Below are 18,851 nucleotides of genomic sequence, written 5' to 3'. Positions count from 1 at the left end.
TTAATAATCAAGTCCCATTAGTGGCTGTAACAGTTTTACATCTTTAAACTGTTCCCATCGTGACCTCTCAAGCTCTTCTAACTTACATAGTAACCTTTATTAGTCAGGAATGGAGTCAGATACCTTTCCAAAATAATGGCAAACATGATAAGTGACAGTATTATCTGGGATACTTACTTAACGTAATGTTCCATGATTGCTTCCTAACTCTATAGCATGAAATGATCCGCTCAGTAATGACAAGAGTAATGAAACGCATCATGTTTTGAAAGCTTGCTGCGAACGCCAGCATCTGTTTTCCGCATGTTAGCGATCTCCTCTTCCAGAGAGAGACGTAATTAACCTTGCTTATAGAAAGGTTGCCTATTTGAATTACTGCGTTTTTGTTATTTAGGAAGAAAATCATTTTCTCGGCTTCATATTGGATGAAATATTGCCTGAGACATAATTTTTATTCGGAAGCAGCTCTGCGCGAGATATTATTTAAATTACCTCTCCTTGGGCTAAATTCTGCTGAAATATCTCCAGTTTGATTTATCATGCAGTCACAGTGAGAGAATGAAGCATATGAGGGTTTTATTACGAAGAGAAAAACCTCCGCTCTCCTGCATAAAATGAGTCTGACTGAATCCTGCAGTCACATTTGGACACTAGATGTGAATTATTACAGACACAAGCCTGTCCACCTGCCAATTAGACCCGCTTCATAATTCAAGCTGATTTAAATATTGCGATTTGTCTCTTTGCTCTGGTCCTCATTGGCTATTGCTTTGTCAGGCATAGATGTTTAGATAATACATTTTGTTGTGTGCTTACAGGAAACTTGTGCAAGGCTTCTGCTTAAATGCTTAGACAAATATGAATTGAACCAACACAACCATTACATTTTTTTTCTTAAAGAAATGAATGTGTTTATTCAGCAAGGACACATTAAAATGAGCAAAAAGATTTCTATTTCAAATAAAAGATCATGTGACACTGAAGACTGGAGCAATGATGCTGAAAATTCACCTTTGCATCACAGGAATAATTTATTTTACAATACATTTAAGTAGAAAACAGTTATTTTAAATGGTAAAAATATTTCACAGTATTACTGTTTTCACTGTATTTTTGATCAAATAAATGCAGCTTTGGTGAGCAGAAGAGACTTCTTTCTAAAACATTAAAAATCTTACTGACCCAAATTTTTCACTCTAATTCTCACTGTAAGTTTTCTTCCATGCATTTTAGTTATTTCTACTCAAACTACATTAAACAGTCGGCTGTTTTATTGTTAATCCAGCTCTTAGTTGTATATTTCAGAGAATTATTACTGTATTTTACGAGCTGATAAGCAAACATTTCAGACTTTGTGAAAACTCCCATTATTCAATTTTAACACGAGGCCATAAAATTGCAGAATCAGATGTGACATGTTGCCCTTTAAGACTGTCATGTTATATTACCTTGCAGATCACATTTCATGAGTGTCTCATTAAAATAAACTCAGTGTGTTTTACGTGCACGTAACAGACAGATGTTGAGCTTTTAAAGTGTAATGATGTCTTGGCGCTGAGATGGTCCTCGAGGACATATCAGGACTTTTGTGTCTGGACTGTCATATTGAGAAGTTATGAAACACTCATGAAATCTCAGCACATGTTGTGTGCATATTTTATATGATAAAATAATCAATACAGGCTACTGTTCAAAATGAGTACAAAAGATCTCGCCTTTTGTGTTTATTAATCGTTTATGGATGTGATTCTCTACACCTGACTAAAAATCTCCAAAAGTCAGTTATTAGCGCATTACACAATATACAGTATTTTAAAGTGAAAAAGTGAAAGTGATGTTACGTGCAACCAAGTATGGTGTCCCTTACTCAGAATTTGTGCTCTGCATTTCACCCATCCAAATCAAGGGGCAACCTCCCCCCGTTTCTCTTGAAGCCAATATGGAAGTGACTTAAACTGCAATTCATCGACTGGCCGCTAGGGACAGGCTGCAGAAGAGAGCAGAATCTCATTGGGCCCCATGTTAAAATGCCAAGCTTTACAGCAGAAAAAAAAAAAAAAAAAAAAAAACATGTTTATAGCCTGGTACAAATTGTGGTTTTGGTCTATATAGCTAATTTTGCCCTTCATGACAACTGTGAGGGGGGGGAAATTTTTTTTATTACAGTCTATGATCCAAGTGCACACACACACAGCAGTGAACACATACACACCCGGAGCAGCGGGCAGCCATTTTTGTTGCGGCGCCCAGGGAGCGATTGGGGGTTATGTGCCTTGCTCAAGGGCATCTCAGTTGTGGGTAATGAGAGTGGAAGAGAGTGCTGTTCATTCACTCCACCCACAGACTCGAACCCGCAACCTTCGGGTTACAAGTCAGACTCTTTAACCATTAGGCAACAACTGCCTCTTTCAAAGCAGCTTTACAAAAAATAATGTGGTACTAATATCAATATTCCACAGGTCCACTTCGTTTAGCAGTTTCATTTACAGCTTCATAGAAAAGTATGCCTTAATATATTCATTAATATTAATATTCTTTATGCCCCATAGTGAGCAAGCAGTGTTGTTGTTGTTAACTAATAATACTGTAAAGTAAAACTTAATTTAAAATAAAATCACTTTCATTAATTGTTAAATAAAAACAAAAAAGTAACATATATATATACACACACACACACACACACTTATATAAGATATATATATGTACATATATATATCTTATATAAGTGTGTGTGTGTATATATATATATATATATATATATATATATATATATATATAATAGATAGATATATTAAATATATCATACAATGTACAATTAATGAAAGTGAAAAAAAAAAACTTAAATAAAATATATATTTAACATGAAAAAATTAATCCAGTAAAAGGTCTACAATATCATTATATATATATATATATATATATATATATATATATATATATATATATATATATATATATATATATATATATATATATATATATATATATATATATATATATACACACAATTATATAATACAAAATGTTGTTCATAAGACATTGGCAAATGTGTGTGTGTGTGTGTGTGTGTGTGTAATTGAAATGAAATTTTGTTTATTAACAGTTTCAATGTGTTTTTTGTGTTATTTTATTTTACTTTACAATCTATTTTTCAAATCGAAGAGTTCAGATTTAAAAAATACAGGAAAAATCTGTAAAAAATAAAACAGTAAAATTACATAAAATTCGATTTTTTTCAGTGTAGAAATATTCTTTGCAACTAATTGAAATAAATGTTCAAGCTGAAGTACTAAAATGATTGAAATATATATATATATAAAAAAAAAGCAAACTTAAAAGGAAAACTGAAAATATTAAAAGCTCATTCAAAATGTTAATTTTAATACATCAGATCGACCAGTTGCATCAACAAATGCTGCTCAAGCTTAATAATATAAAAATAATACTAAAATAACAGGAGAAAAAATACATTTGAATTAAAGACCGAGTAAAAACATATGAAGAAAAACACTTTTAAGAGCAAAGAGTGTACAAATACTTTTTGAGTCCCACCTGCCAGTCAGGAATCAAGTCGATCTGGCACAAGTTTTCCTCCTAATGACCCTCCCAAAAACACAAGAGAAGAGACCCGGGACCCTCGACCTCATGCACCGCGCTGAATTATTGAACGTATCGTGGAGTCTCTGGAACGACTGCTGTCCACACAATGAATTACAATGTGAATCCTGCTCTAATTATGACTCTTTCAGATGGCTGATGGGGGAAAATTGAACCTGAATATTTCATAATCTGCATCTCCTCTTCAAATGAGAGATCATTTTGGAATCGCATGCTAATTTTTGTCACTGCACTGAGTTCCCAATAACAGTAATTGGAAAAGTCTCTGAAGGAATCTGGAGGAGTCGTCGCTCATCACAGCCTGAAATGATTAGCGCTAATGTAAACTATACCGTAAACCTTGACTTTATACCAGCTGTTGTCATTTTCTGCTTCATAACTGAATTGATATTTATGAATATAGACCTCATTATTTTGTGAAGACAATAAAAGTTAATATTTTGAAATTGATAAATGCCTATTACATATTTAGTAGTACTTTAATCATCAACATTAACAACTCTGTCTTGGATGTATTTGTCGTATTTGTGGATACATTCTCAATGCATTTAGTATTTAGATAAGCTTCCAAACCTATATGATTGTCAATGTATAGTGCTTTGATTCTTGTTTTGTCAGACCAGTGAAGTTATCTCTTAAATGTGTTTACTCTCCCCTGTGTGTTGTTCTGTTTGTCTGCCAGTGAGATGTCTGTGTGTGTGATGAGAGCGAGAGGTTACAGTTAAGGTCACAGTTAATGCTCAAGGGACACCACAAATAAACCAACTGGAGCAAGAACAAGGTTCATGTCTAAATTTTACATGTTGTGGAATGTCAAAGCCATGAATTAATAAAGATCAGATAAAACCTTTTGTGTGTCAAGCTTCCCAAGTGCACGCATGTGTGTGTAAGTCACTCAGTCTTTTAACCCCAGTCAGAGATGTCAGAGCTCCTCGAGGTAAACCAGAAGGAAGTGATGGAGAGTGAGAGAAACAAAGGGTGCATTTCAATCAGCTCCCTAACTCGTGAATGAGTATATGGTGTGCACAACCTGTGTTGTAGAACGTCATTATATATATTGAGTTGGCTTGTGTGTTTTAGGTTTAACGCTTCAGAAATGTGATGTAATTTCCGGTAAGGGAGCATAGTGAGCACCAATACTCCCTGGTTTTTGTGGTGCATTGTGAGATTTTTCAGTGAGTGATCGTTCCAATGCACTGGGAGGATTTTACGATTGAGCCCTTAAAATGGCCGACTCCCTGATAAGTGCCCTGACTACTGAACTAGGGATCTGATTGAGACGCACCCATAGTAAAGCTGTAGGAAAACAGCAGCAAGGTCAGAGGGACATGATACCAGTAATCTTTTAAAAGTCTTTCTTTTAAATATATTAAATAACAGTTCATTATGCATTTGAAGACTATTTTTAAGGTTCTAACTACTAAGTGGTGTAACAGTACAATATAGCATACATATACACATACAACAGATCTTTCTGGTTCTCAAATCTGATTGGCTGAGAGCCATGCGATATTCCCCCAGTATCAGCACTGGAACCGCTTCACTGTTTGTATCACTCCGCTTGCAGCGACTGTCATGGTGGTCGAACAAATCCACTATATTTTTTAAAAATACTACTGTTGTTTTGTCACAAAATGTAGTTTTAAGAGTTTCTTTTAGGTGAGAATGTAGTTATTTAGACCTCAAATATGTGACGTATATAAACATAGCGCCTATTTTACAAGATGCTTGTGCATTTGCAAGCACCAAGTGCTCATGTACCTGAATCTCAGCCAGTCCTTTGGGAATTTGTTGCTGGCTTTTATGTAGATAGTGGTTAAACATGAGATTCTTTTGGTGTAGTATATCAGACTTATTCATTTGGTGTATATCAATCTTTGGTCTTATAATCTATTACTTGTTCCAGAGCAAAACAATTTGGGTTAAGGGGAAAATTAAGTTTATATTTAAGCTATATTTAACTTAAATCCTGTACTAGAGTGCTGCTTTTGTACATTTGAATGCATTGTTTGTTTGTGTTTATTTCCTATTGTCTTTTATAATGGTTGTTAATTTAAATATTGTTGTTCAATAAATATTATTTTATATAAATAATATGCCGTATTTGATACTGAGAAAATGGTCCGTTAGTGATCGTGATATGGATTTCAGTGAAAGTTACATTATTACAGCATTAGATGGAGGCAAAGACTGTCTTTATGAGTGAGTTAACACTGAGTTAACACTGTAGGAAATCCCCTTAACTTTTAAAAGAACAAAGACAAAGATAAAGCTTTCCTCAGCAGACATTCAAACTGATTTTTTAAATATTTTTTTTATAACAGAAATAATATTATGGACATTTACCTGAAGAACAAATGCTATATCAGATGCAGGTAATACACTCATTTAGTTGATCTCTCTCTCATGATACCATAATACTCTACACAATACAATAAGCTACAATGAAGCAACTCAGTGCTCCTTCGTTACTAGTTTTAAAGTGACCTTTTAGAATTAGTAACAGAGGCTTGGGCTCATCTCTGAAACTGTCAACTTGAGATTTGAATCTGTGGCGGAAGGAAGTAGTTCCTCACAAACGAGGGTTTTAAAGACACACTGTTGTTGTTTACACACTTGTGCCATCAAACTGTTGTATAAACGCAATATCACACCCGTAGCATGGCTGTGATTACCTACAGCATGCGGCCTACAGCCGTGCTGATAAACAATTGTGTGATATTGCATATATGTGTGTGTGTGTGTGTATATTATCATTATTATTATTATATATATATATATATATATATATATATATATATATATATATATATATATATATATATATATATATATATATATATATATATATATATATATATATAAAAAACCTTGAATACATGCAAGTGTAAAAAAAAAATCTTAAAATGCAATTTCTATTAAGGCTGAATTTTCAGCAGCCATACATAAGAGTTAATTTAATAAAAAAAAAGTTAATAAAATTAATTTCTTTAAAAAATACTTACCCCAATCTTTGAACTGTGGTTTATTTTAAGACATTATATTTTTACAAAAAGTAAAATAATGTTATTCGTACGTTTTCTTGGTAGTTGACATATCACAAATTCAGCTCACTTTGTCAAATTCTTTCACATTTTAACACTTCTAAAATGGTGCTAGTTCTTAAAAAAAAAAAAAAATAAAAATTAAAGAACCAAGTTATCAAAAACTGATCTGAAGAACCCATAATAGAACAAGAACCTTGATTGGACTTGGATTTGATTGGACATTTTATGACTTTCTGATATATTATTCATACCTAAATACTGCATACCGACTGCTGCTAGCTAACATTTTTCTCCAAAAAGTGTGATGCGATTTGTGATAAACGTTTTAACATTGATGAAACTAATAGTTTGAAGACTTTGCAGCCAAAAGAGCCACTAATTGAGGATTCACTCTAATATATAGTCCAGAAGCCATGTCTACTGGCCTCACTGAAGCTCCGCTGCGGTCTAGAAGCCTAGAGTGAAAAATGGTTCTTGATAAGAAGAGGGCTGGTTGTTGGAGCAGAGCACACACTCATTCACCATTCTCCCATCGACCTCTCCTCTCCTTCACCATGCAAATCAGACAGGAACAAATGTCCTGACTCAGTAGGGACCCTCGACCCAAAGTGTTTAACTCCACAGCCTCCCATCTCACTCATTCCCGTCTCTTTGATGTTCTTTAAATGAGCTTTCCAACTCCACTTCAATTTTACAAGGCCATTATGGGGAGATATAATGTGAGGGTTAAATATATCGGGGCAGACATTATGTGAAAATAATTAGTGCTGATGAATAATGCACTAATTCAGCTGATGAGGGATGGTTAGCAGAGTAATGGAGTGAGGGGAAGGCGGCGGCTTGACAAATGAAATTAAAATATTTAAACACTGCTTTATGATATTACGGGAGAGATCTCATCATCATCATCATCGAATCCCTCTCACCTCCGGCACGGAGCACACGGCTATTACGGCTGACGGTTCTATTCGAGTGACATGCTCACGGTAATGTGACGTCCATAAGTCACACGGCCCATTCATCAACGTGAACACAGACGACATCAGAGCAAGGACAAAAGCATGTGAAGACTCATGCACACAATCACATGTATTTTCTAAAAACCCTGCCGAGACCTGAAATGCATGAAAAGACTAGCACAGATAAGGTCTTCATGCTGGTCTAAACTGGTCTTTCCAGCAAGTCAGCTGACTTTATACATTCCGATTATAGTGATTTTTCTGGATGATATAGCTATATCAGATACCAATAAAAGTGAAGTGTGTAATTCCACCATTGGCACTGGATTGAAAAATAACGACTTTCAGAAAATTTCAAACACTTCCCATCTTCACCATTGGTTGAACTGATAATCTTATGCTGCCTTCAAGTGCACCAGGAAAATTCGTACCTTAGAGTTGCTGCTTCAACAGACGACGGGTATGCTGTGACAGATCGCTGGAGGAGTGTTTCGCTGATCATTTCACCTCGTCTCATCACGAGCCACTGGTTACATGTGGTGCCGTGACCCCGATGAGAGTGAGGTTTAGGGGGGTCTGTGTAACGGATATAGGTCAGTAAGAGCTGTGCGTGTAAACCTCGCTCCCCTGATCACAAGAGGCGCTCTAGCAACTGACACTAGAGACTGTCTTTAGCCTCCTTGTTAGAGAGCCCAACTTCTACGCCAGCGGACCGGGGTTCGAGTCCCGCTTCGAGTGGGCAGTTCGAACAGGAGTTACACGTGGTACCATGACCCTTCAGATTTCGCATGATCAGTTGCTCAGCAATCACTGGAGTTGTTACTTCAACATACGACGGGTGTGCTTTGACAGATCACTGGAGGAGTGTTTCGCTGATCATTTCACCTCGTCTCATCACGAGCCACTGGTTACATGTGGTGCCGTGACCCCGATGGGAGTGAGGTTTAGGGGGGGTCTGTGTAACGGATATAGGTCAGTAAGAGCTGTGCGTGTAAACCTCGCTCCCCTGATCACAAGAGGCGCTCTAGCAACTGACACTAGAGACTGTCTTTAGCCTCCTTGTTAGAGAGCCCAACTTCTACGCCAGCGGACCGGGGTTTGAGTCCCGCTTAGAGTGGGCAGTTCGAACAGAAGGAGTTACACGTGGTACCATGACCCTTCAGATTTCGCATGATCAGTTGCTCAGCAATCACTGGAGTTGCTGCTTCAACAGACGACGGGTGTGCTTTGACAGATCGCTGGAGGAGTGTTTCGCTGATCGCAGAGGCTCGTTTCATCGGTTACATACATTAAAGATCAATGTTTCCGCCATATTCCGATACTCCTCTTACGACATCACAACTCATGTATCTTCTAGAATTCTGAGTTTCCCACGTGTAAATGACTTCACTTGTTCATTCATGTGCTCATAATTGCAATATATTCTACTCCAATTGAAGGGTGTCTCAGGTCCAGTAAGGCCACGCAAACAATCAGATTGAAATTACATTTGCTGCCACTAGTGGTGCAGAAATGCACACGTCATATTTAACTATTGGTACACTATATTGCCAAAAGTATTGGGACACCCCTCCAAATCATTGAATTCAGGTGTTCCAATCACTTCCATGGCCAAAGGTGTATAAAATCAAGCACCTAGGCATGCAGACTGCTTCTACAAACATTTGTGAAAGAATGGGTCGCTCTCAGGGGCTCAGTGAATTCAAGCGTGGTACCGTGCAGTCCATTCGTGAAATTTTCTCACTACAAAATATTCCATGGTCAAAGGTTAGTGGTATTATAACAAAGTGAAAGCAATTGGGAACAACAGCAACTCAGCCATGAAGTGGTAGGCCACGTAAAATCACAGCGCGAGGTCAGCACATGCTGAGGCGCACAGTGCGCAGAAGTCGCCAACTTTCAGCAGAGTCAATAGTTGCAGACCTCCAAACTTCATGTGGCCTTCAGATTAGCTCAAGAACAGTGTGTAGAGAGCTTCATGGAATGGGTTTCCATGGCCAAGCAGCTGCATCAAACCCTTACATCACCAAGTGCAATGCAAAGCATCGGGATGCAGTGGTGTGAAGTACGCCGCCACTGGACTCTAAAGCAGTGAAGACGTGCTGGAGTGACGAATCACGCTTCTCAGTCTGGCAATCCGATAGACGAGTCTGGGTTTGGTGGTTACCAGGTGAACGGTACTTGCCTGACTGCATTGTGTCAAGTGTAAAGTTTGTTGGAGGGGGGATTATGGTGTGGGGTTGTTTTTCAGGGGTTGTGCTTGGCCCCTTAGTTCTAGTGAAAGGAACTCTTAATGCTTCAGCACACCAAGACATTTTGGACAATTTCATGCTCCCAACTTTGTGGGAACAGTTTGGGGATGGCCCCTTCCTGTTCCAACATGACTGCACACCGGTGCACAAAGCAAGGTCCATAAAGACATGGATGAGCGAGTTTGGTGTGGAGGAACTTGACTGGCCTGCACAGAGTCTTGACCTCAACCTGATAGGACACCTTTGGGATGAATTAGAGCGGAGACTGTGAGCCAATCTTTCTCGTCCAACATCACTGCCTGACCTCACAAATGCGCTTCTATAAGAATGGTCAAAAATCAACACACTCCTAAACCTTGTGGGAAAAAACTTCCCATAAAAGTTGAAGCTATTATAGCAGCAAAGGGTGAGCCAACTCCATATTAAACACTACGGATTAAGAATGGGACGTAATTAAAGTTCATGTGCACGTAAAGGCAGGCGTCCCAAAACTTTTGGCAATATAGTGTGTGTTAGGGAGATGATTAGTTAATAAGAATGTTGTTAATCCCTAACCTAACCCCTAAAATCTGAGCACAGCCTCAAATTCATTCAGAATTTAATGTAAACAATATAACAGTATACAATACTCACATAATCCGATGCATGCCGCATGCATGACAAACACTTTGTAAAGATCCATTTGAGGGTTATATTAGCTGTGTAAACTTTGTTTATGCACTGTTCAAGGCAAGCGCGAGCTCCGTGGGCGTGGAGCACGAGAATTAAAGGGCCAGTAGCCCTGAATCGGCTCGTTTATAATGAAGCCCCAAAATAGGCAGTTAAAAAATTAATTTAAAAAAATCTATGGGGTATTTTGAGCTGCAACTTCACAGTCACATTCAGGGGACACCTTAGACTTATATTACACCTTTTTAAAAAAAAAGTTCTAGGGCACCTTTAACTAAAGATATAGTTCTAAAAATCTTTCGAAATTTGAAAGAATATCAGAGTCCACACCACAACAAATGGTAATGGTACAGAGTAACAATATCGCTGGAATCATGTTCAAAAATTATATTTTTTTCCAGCTGATGAACAAAAAAAAACATTGACAACCAATCAGAATACATCCCGCTTTAAAGAGCTCAAGCATTTAAAGCGGCATACGTCAGAACATGGCATATGTTAAAGCAGGTTATGACTATATGTTAAGATATTTTAGAAATAGAAATAGTATTTCCCCTCAGGTATAACTAAAGTATATCTATCTACCATGGATCGTGACAGAAGTGAATAAATGACGTTAGATATCTTCCTCTGTGCCTCTTTAAATACTCATCTGTCTCTGTATTGGGTATCAGAGAGTCAGCCACTCGCTTCCTACACAAGACCAGAGTTATTTACGACGGGGTGGCGAAGAGCGACGCGGCCCACCTCATTCCCCTCGTTACGATCACATTTTACACCCATCATCTGACAATGAAGTGGCTGCACAATAAATCCCTGCTTCACTGCCATTTCCCAGTAAATTGCCTGTATAGAATCAATATGGCGGACGAGGCTGCCGTGTACAGATAAATGACAGAGTATCGATAGATGGAGGAGAACAGATGCAGGAGAGAGAGAGTGTTAATGGTACAGACAGATTCACTAAAGTACAATGAGCACAAAACTACTGAAGAAAGTAAAAAAAAAAAAAAAAAAAAAACTCTGAGGGAACATCATCGATGAATAGTCTGTATTATAGTACATATGCTATTTAAAAGTGTAAACTGTGTTTAAGGACTTGGCACTTAACCTGGACTGAAGGACCCTGGACTATTGCTCTATTGTTATTGTGTCAATGTTGTTACTGATTTCCCTCTATATTCAAACTTTTAATAAAAAACTTCAAAAGTGTAGGAGGTTCATCTGATCAAAAATGACAGTAAAGACACTGATATAGTTACAAACAATTACTAGCCTATTTTAAATGTTGTTCTTTTGAATTTTTTTTTTATTCATTAAAGAATCCTAAAAAATGGTTTCCAACACTGCAAATCAGCATATTACAATCATTTCTGAAAATAATAAATTACATTTTAAAATACATTCAAATATAAAACAGATTGTTATATTTCACAATATTGCTGTTTTTACTGTATTTTTGATCAAATAAATGCAGCCTTGGTGAGCAGAAGAGAGTTCTTTCTGAAACTTACTTACCACAAACTGTTTGACAATATTCTTTAATTTGATCAACAGGATGAAAACGTCCAAAAAGGATGAAGACAGGAAGTGATGCCGCAAACAGTCCTGCGCCAATGATGAACGGGATGCCTGAAATTATAAAAAAGGAAAAATCTTCAGTTTCAAATGGCATGTGATGTGTTCTTAGAAATGTAATTTTTGTATTTATATCAGTTTTATACTCTGGAGTTTTTTGTATCATTTTCTATTGGTATTGATTTTATGTTTCTAAAAATGTGAAGTGGTTGAACCATTAAATAAAATGTTTTCCATCATATTTATCAAGAAGTTCTTTACAAACAATTTCGTGTTTTCGACAAAAAAAGTTTTCATACATTAATATTTGAAAACAAACCACTCCATTGCTTTTTACAAAATAATAATGAAGGATTATGCCAATCTACTTAATAAAGTTTATTTTTCCAGAATTCTAGCCTTTTAGTTATTTTTACAAATATTAAAATAAATGTCCATTCATAAATTGATAATGTTCATCATAGAGGAATCGTTTTCTACGGAAGAGGATTAGGGCCAAGCAATAATAAAAAAATAAAACCATCTCGAGAATAAAGTCATTAAATTTCAAGAAAAAAGTCGAGATAAAATGTTGAGAATAAACTTGTTAAATTAAATTTGTTCTCATAATTTAACGACTTTTTTCTCATAATTTAATGAATTTTTTCAACATTTTACCTCGACTTTTTTTCTCGAAATTTAACGACTTTTTTCCCCTCATAATTTAACAAATTTGTTCTCATAATCTAACGACTTTTTTCTCATAATTTAATGACTTTATTCTCAACATTTTATCTCGACTTTTTTCTCAAAATATAACGACATTTTTCTCATAATTTAACGAATTTGTTCTCATAATCTAACGACTTTTTTCTCGTAATTTAATGAGTTTATTCTCAACATTTTATTTCGACTTTTTTCTCAAAATTTAACAACTTTAATCTCGAGATGGTTTTATTTTTTTATTATTGCTTGGCCCTAATCCGCTTCCGTAGTTTTCTGTATGAGCTGGACTGTTGTAAAATCCATTTAACTAACGAGCCAGTTCCTTAATGACACCATCCTACAGGAAGTGACATCAGTTTGGAGAAAAAACAGAACAAACATCAGTAAGTATTAGCAATGGATTTGACCAATTGTCAAGCTGTTTGTGTTTAATCAAATATTACAAATAAAAATGATACTATCAATATTTCAAAAAGATGGTAAAAACTATATATTATTTTATATTATTAACTTGCCTGGGTAAGCTAATTGAGTAATAGCTAATGGCTCTTTATGTCCAAAGAAAGATATTTATGGAAATACTTCCACTTAAAGGGATAGTTCACCCAAAAATTAAAATTTGATGTTTATCTGCTTACCCCCAAGGCATCCAAGATGTAGATTACTTTTTTTCTTCAGTCGAACGCAAATTATGATTTTTAACTGCAACCGCTGCCATCTGTCAGTCAAATAATAGCAGTGATTGGGAACTTGAACAATAAGAGTCGATAAAACTTCCATAGACAAATCCAAATTAAACCCTGCGGCTCGTGACGGCACATTGATGTCCTAAGACACAAAACGATCGGTTTGTGCGAGAAACCGAACAGTATTTATATAATTTTTTACCTCTAATACACCACTATGTCCAACTTCGTTCAGCTTCCTGTTAGTGAGGTCTGATCGCGCTCTGACAACGGAAGTGATGTCTCGCGCTCATTGAAGTATATGGGCGAGACATCACTTCCATCTTCAGAACGCGTTTTTTGACCTCACTAACAGGAAGCTGAACGAAGTTGGACATAGTGGTGTATTAGAGGTAAAAATGATATAAATAATGTTCGGTTTCTCGTACAAACCGATCGTTTCGTGTCTTAGGACATTAATGTGTCGTCACGAGCCGCAGGGTTTAATTTGGATTTGTCTAAGCAAGTTTTATGTACTGTTATAGTTGAAGTTCCCATCTACTGCTATTATTTGACTGACAGACAGCAGCGGTTGCAGTTAAAAATTTATTTATATTTGCATTCGACTGAAGAAAAAAAGTCACCTACATCTTGGATGCACTGGGGGTAAGCAGATAAACATCAAATTTTCATTTTTGGGTGAACTATCCCTTTAAATTACAGCACAACCATATACATTTTTAAAACATTATAGTTCAAAAGCTGCTACAGAACATGATTGGCCCACAACAAACATTTTTTACGGTATTTCATAGATGTTCAAAAGTTCACCAGGTCTCCTTTACTTCTTGAACGACTCAAACTGCACTAATCATTGCAATCACAACTGCACTAAACTGTATCAAACCAATTTCCATTCAGTTAGAATGAATGTAATCAAGTGCCAATGTCTGGTACCAATATGGCTTCCGGCACCTCCAGATATATGAGCGTTGTAGTCTGATAATCTTAATATCTGCAAGATATGGTTGGCCGTATATTAGAATGAACAATTGCGGTCTATGTGAAGTCAGAAAGAATCATTACTGGCCTTGAGCTGACTTTACACTGAAGCTGATATTTCTGAGAGGGAGAGACAGAGAAAAAGACGAGGACGGAGGCAGAGAGACGGGGGAAGCATTGTCTCAGCTGGCACTTTTTATTAAGCTCATATTTTGCGACTGTCATTGGCGCTGCATTTGACTTGTAAAACAGACCTAATTACAGGCCCCAAATATGAGATTCTCACATCAAACGGTAAGCTACAGTAACGGCCTCCTCTGTCCTGGCTCTCCTCTCGCTCCCGTGCCTCCTGCTGCACTAAAGCCTCTGATTATGAGAGAAACATTAAATGGGAATTACTGCAAAACAATTTACCCTTAATGTAGCAGTCATATCTGCACAGGGACAGGAAAAACGACTCAAATATAGTCGGATTAATAATACATGCTTTAATTAAACAGCTTGAAGGTGCGTATAACAGGGACAGGAGACGAAAAGATTGAATCTCCACGTGGCGGATCTGAACAGATGACTCGTGGTGAGTAAATATGCACCCATGAGCAGTCAAAGAAATTATGATAATGTACAAGATGTTAGAGAGAGTGATAAAGGTCAGTACATTCATGATCAGAAAGACATTAAGCATCCGAGATGGTGCATGGTGACTATATTTTCATGATGAGAAATTATAAATATACAGGGACTGACCTGCTATTCTTTTGTATCATGTAGTAAAACAGAATAAATTAAATTAAATTTTTCGCAAGAATTTACTATGTTATCCATAAGGAGTGGTAAATATTTGCTCTCATAGTGATCTGATTCTTAACTAAATCTGACATGTTATAACCATTCAGTTTGGTTGGAATTGATTCAATTTCAATTATTTTGGTACAATTCATAATAATCTTCAAATAAATGCAGAAAACAACTGTAACGGAAAGGAGTAGAATGGAAATTTAAAGTTGGTGGATTTTATGGGGAAAAAAATGAAAAAGGTTTGTATTTTGTATATGGTTTTGTTTTATAATACATCATCAGATTATGCAATAAACTGCATAATCTTAAGAAATTAATGTGTGATCGCCAACAAACAGTATAACGAAAATTGTTTCCTTTTTTATTACAGTGAAGTAAGAAGAAATGCAGAAACTATGCTATTCAAGGAAAAACTATTTTGACCATACTATATTTCTAAAGTATGCAATTAATAATTATGGACACAAACAAATTGATTTTACCATTTCATAAGAAAATGTGAGTGGTACTTGGCCATGTTAGACCAAATAGGTTCCATTTTTAGTTGTCGAAAATACTGGTTAATCTACGATGTTTTTCTTAAAAGAATTGTGGGTTACACTTTATTTGGTAACACTTTATTTTACAGTGTCATTGTTACATAGTAATAACTATAAATTATGCATAATTACATGTGACTAACCCTAAACTAAACCAAACCCTAATCCGAACTTTATAGTAAGTAGTTAATATTACTCAGTACTTAAATGGATAATTACAATGTAACAAAGACACCTTTATTTTGTGTAATATTAACTAAAAAGGCTTAGGATTGGTTTATGGTTAGATGCATGTAATTATGCATAACAAGTAGTTATTACTATAGTAACTACATGTAACAACTTGGACACGGTAAAAAAAAAAAATGTTACCGAATTGTGTGACTATTTGTCATTTAGAGTCATAACCCTGTTTGCAAAGTTTAAACACTCTGATATTTTCTATTATGATTGTAATGTTTGCGAGTAAATTCGAAAACAAAAATCACAAATTTAAAGGCTAAAGGAAAAAATTATTTAAAAAAAAAAAAAAAAGGATTTCAAAAACCTAATAATATTCACATTTTTTGAAAAAACAAATGTTTAAAAAAAAAAAAAGTTAAAAATACAGTTTTATATATGTTAACGAAGTATTAAAGGGTTAGTTCACCCAAAAATGAAAATTCTGTCATTTATTACTCACCCTCATGTCGTTCCACACCTTTTTTAATCTTTGGAACACAAATTAAGATATTTTTGATAAAATCCGATGCCTCAGCGAGGCCTGCATTGCCAGCAAGATCATTTACTCTTTCAGATGCCCAGAAAGCTACTAAAGACGTATTTAAAACAGTTCATGAGTACAGTGGTTCAATCTTAAATGTTATGAAGCGACGAGAATATTTTTTGTGCGCCAAAAAAAAACCAACATTCAACAATATCTAGTGATGGCCGATTTCAAAAAACTGCTTCATGATGAAAAAATTTACGAATCTTTTGTTTCGAATCAGTGGATCGGAGCATCTGCTAGTCACACCCCCCAGTGGTGAACCATTGAAATTTTGAAACACTTGTGACATAACAAAACCTCATTTACTGAATTCACGTGACTTCGGCATTTTGATACATGCTCCGAACCACTGATTCGAAACAAAAGATTCGTAAAGCTTCAAAGCTTCATGAAGCAGTGTTTTGAAATCACCCATCACTAGATATCGTTGAATAAAGTCATTATTTTGTTTTTTTTGCCACACAAATATTATTCTCGACACTTCATAACATTAAGGTTGAACCACTGTAGTCACATGAACTGTTTTAAACATCTTTAGTAGCTTTCTGGACATTGAAAGTGTTAATAGTATTGCTGTCAATGCAGGCCTCATTGAGCCATTGGATTTTATCAAAAATATCTTAATTTATGTTCTGAAGGTGAACAAAGGTCTTACAGGTGTGGAACGACATGAGGGTGAGTAATTAATGACAGAATTTTCATTTTTGCTTAAACTAACCCTTTAATGTTAAATTTTAATGATTCCAATTTAGGTCATTTGACCCAGAACAACAATCTTATCCGGAAGTTTGATGTAATACAAGGTATTTTTGTTTTATTGTCTGCCAGACAAAACATAAGTCTGTCGAAAAGAAGTCAAAACACTTAGAGTTTGTTCACATCATTAACCCTATATAAGCAGTAGAAGTGACAATTGCCTTAGCAAACACCATTGGTGAATATTTTTATTATTGCCAACTAATTGATAAAAGAAAGATATAAATAAAGGTCTGGTGTGTCTATCCATCTGCTCACGGGTCTACTGCCATTTAAACACACTTTACCAGCTCACTCTCAAACACAAGCATTAGAGCATGTCTTCTGAAATCCTTCCTCTCTAATTACTGCGTTAGGTGAGTACCGAGACCCCACACACCAGTCCTGCGCGTGTGCCGTTATTGCTTGAGATAATAAATTGTGTGCTACATTGATAAACTAATGCAATTACAGGCAGGGTCACAAAGTCAGCTAATTTACAGATAGCAGTGTTTGGGGGTGGAGGTGGATGTTGAATAGCCCCTGGGGTCCTGATGCAGTCTCTTTATTTCCACTCGGAGTTTAAAGCAGCAAAGTGCAGCAGGATTGATCCTTTGAACTGCGTCGCACTGACCGTTATAACAACAGACCGTCAGAGATCTTTAACAGAGGCCAATTATTTTTGCAGATAGCATCCAAACAAAAAAAAAACAGGCTTAGGCATCAAAGCAAGTGATTGAAAACTTGCTGAAATAACCAGGATAAATATTTAATTGTTTTAAGAAAAGCTCTTTAGGGAGGAGTGGTTTCTTCACATCACATCTGTTCAATTTTCAGGATCAAAGGAACTTAAATGACTTGAGATCATTCTAATCTGTCATCTTTGTTCAAGAACGTGTTTTTAAAATAATGTGACCTTTGACCCATAATTAAATTGACATCTTTAACCTTCGTTACAGCCTGTCACATCGCATCTGTGCAAATCAGGATGTCAATACATCACAGGGTTTACATTAACTGCACAAAATGTATGCTTAGAGAGTCTCAGAGTGAAGTATAGGGACAATCAACAAGGTTATATAAAAATTATGAATACATTTGTGCTCAAAAGTTTACACACCCCTTGCATAATTTGCAAAAATGTTAATTTTTACAAAATAAGAGGCACCATACAAATGTAACTTTTCTTATTTTGTACTGTCCTGAATAAGGTATTTCACATAATACATGTTTACATGTAAAAGCTACAAACATTCACTGATGCTCCAGAAGGAAACCTGACCTTTGTTTAAAGGTCATATTTTTTCTCTTAGTACTGCCTCTTCAGAAGCTATAGAGGATACTTACATGTTTCACAGAAGACAAAATAAGTACAATTTATTGGTCATCCAATTCAAAAAGTTTTCACCCCCCAGCTCTTCATGCATCATGTTTCCTCCTTGAGCATCACTCAATGTTTTTAAATTTTGTAATATTTGTAGTAAAGTCCCTCTATTGTCCTCAGTGTGAAAAAAT

The 18,851-nt window shown here is 35.9% G+C and overlaps 1 protein-coding gene across 15 annotated transcripts in view; it reads right to left on the bottom strand.

Annotated features, from left to right (window-relative positions):
• The window catches only part of rbm26 (RNA binding motif protein 26), a 63,454-nt gene that overhangs the window by 24,428 nt on the left and 20,175 nt on the right, over window positions 1–18,851 (bottom strand). For all 15 annotated transcript variants that reach the window (XM_067372678.1, XM_067372674.1, XM_067372675.1 and 12 more), the window contains one exon: window positions 12,064–12,177. The gene's annotated coding sequence lies outside the window, so the exon portion shown is untranslated. Of the gene's footprint in view, window positions 1–12,063; window positions 12,178–18,851 lie in introns of those variants that run through there.

Source organism: Chanodichthys erythropterus, chromosome 21 (genome assembly GCF_024489055.1).
Source record: "Chanodichthys erythropterus isolate Z2021 chromosome 21, ASM2448905v1, whole genome shotgun sequence".
Lineage (NCBI taxonomy): Eukaryota > Metazoa > Chordata > Actinopteri > Cypriniformes > Xenocyprididae > Chanodichthys > Chanodichthys erythropterus.
The sequence above is the reverse complement of the archived record's forward strand: the minus strand, read 5'-3'. Positions and strand labels throughout refer to the sequence as shown.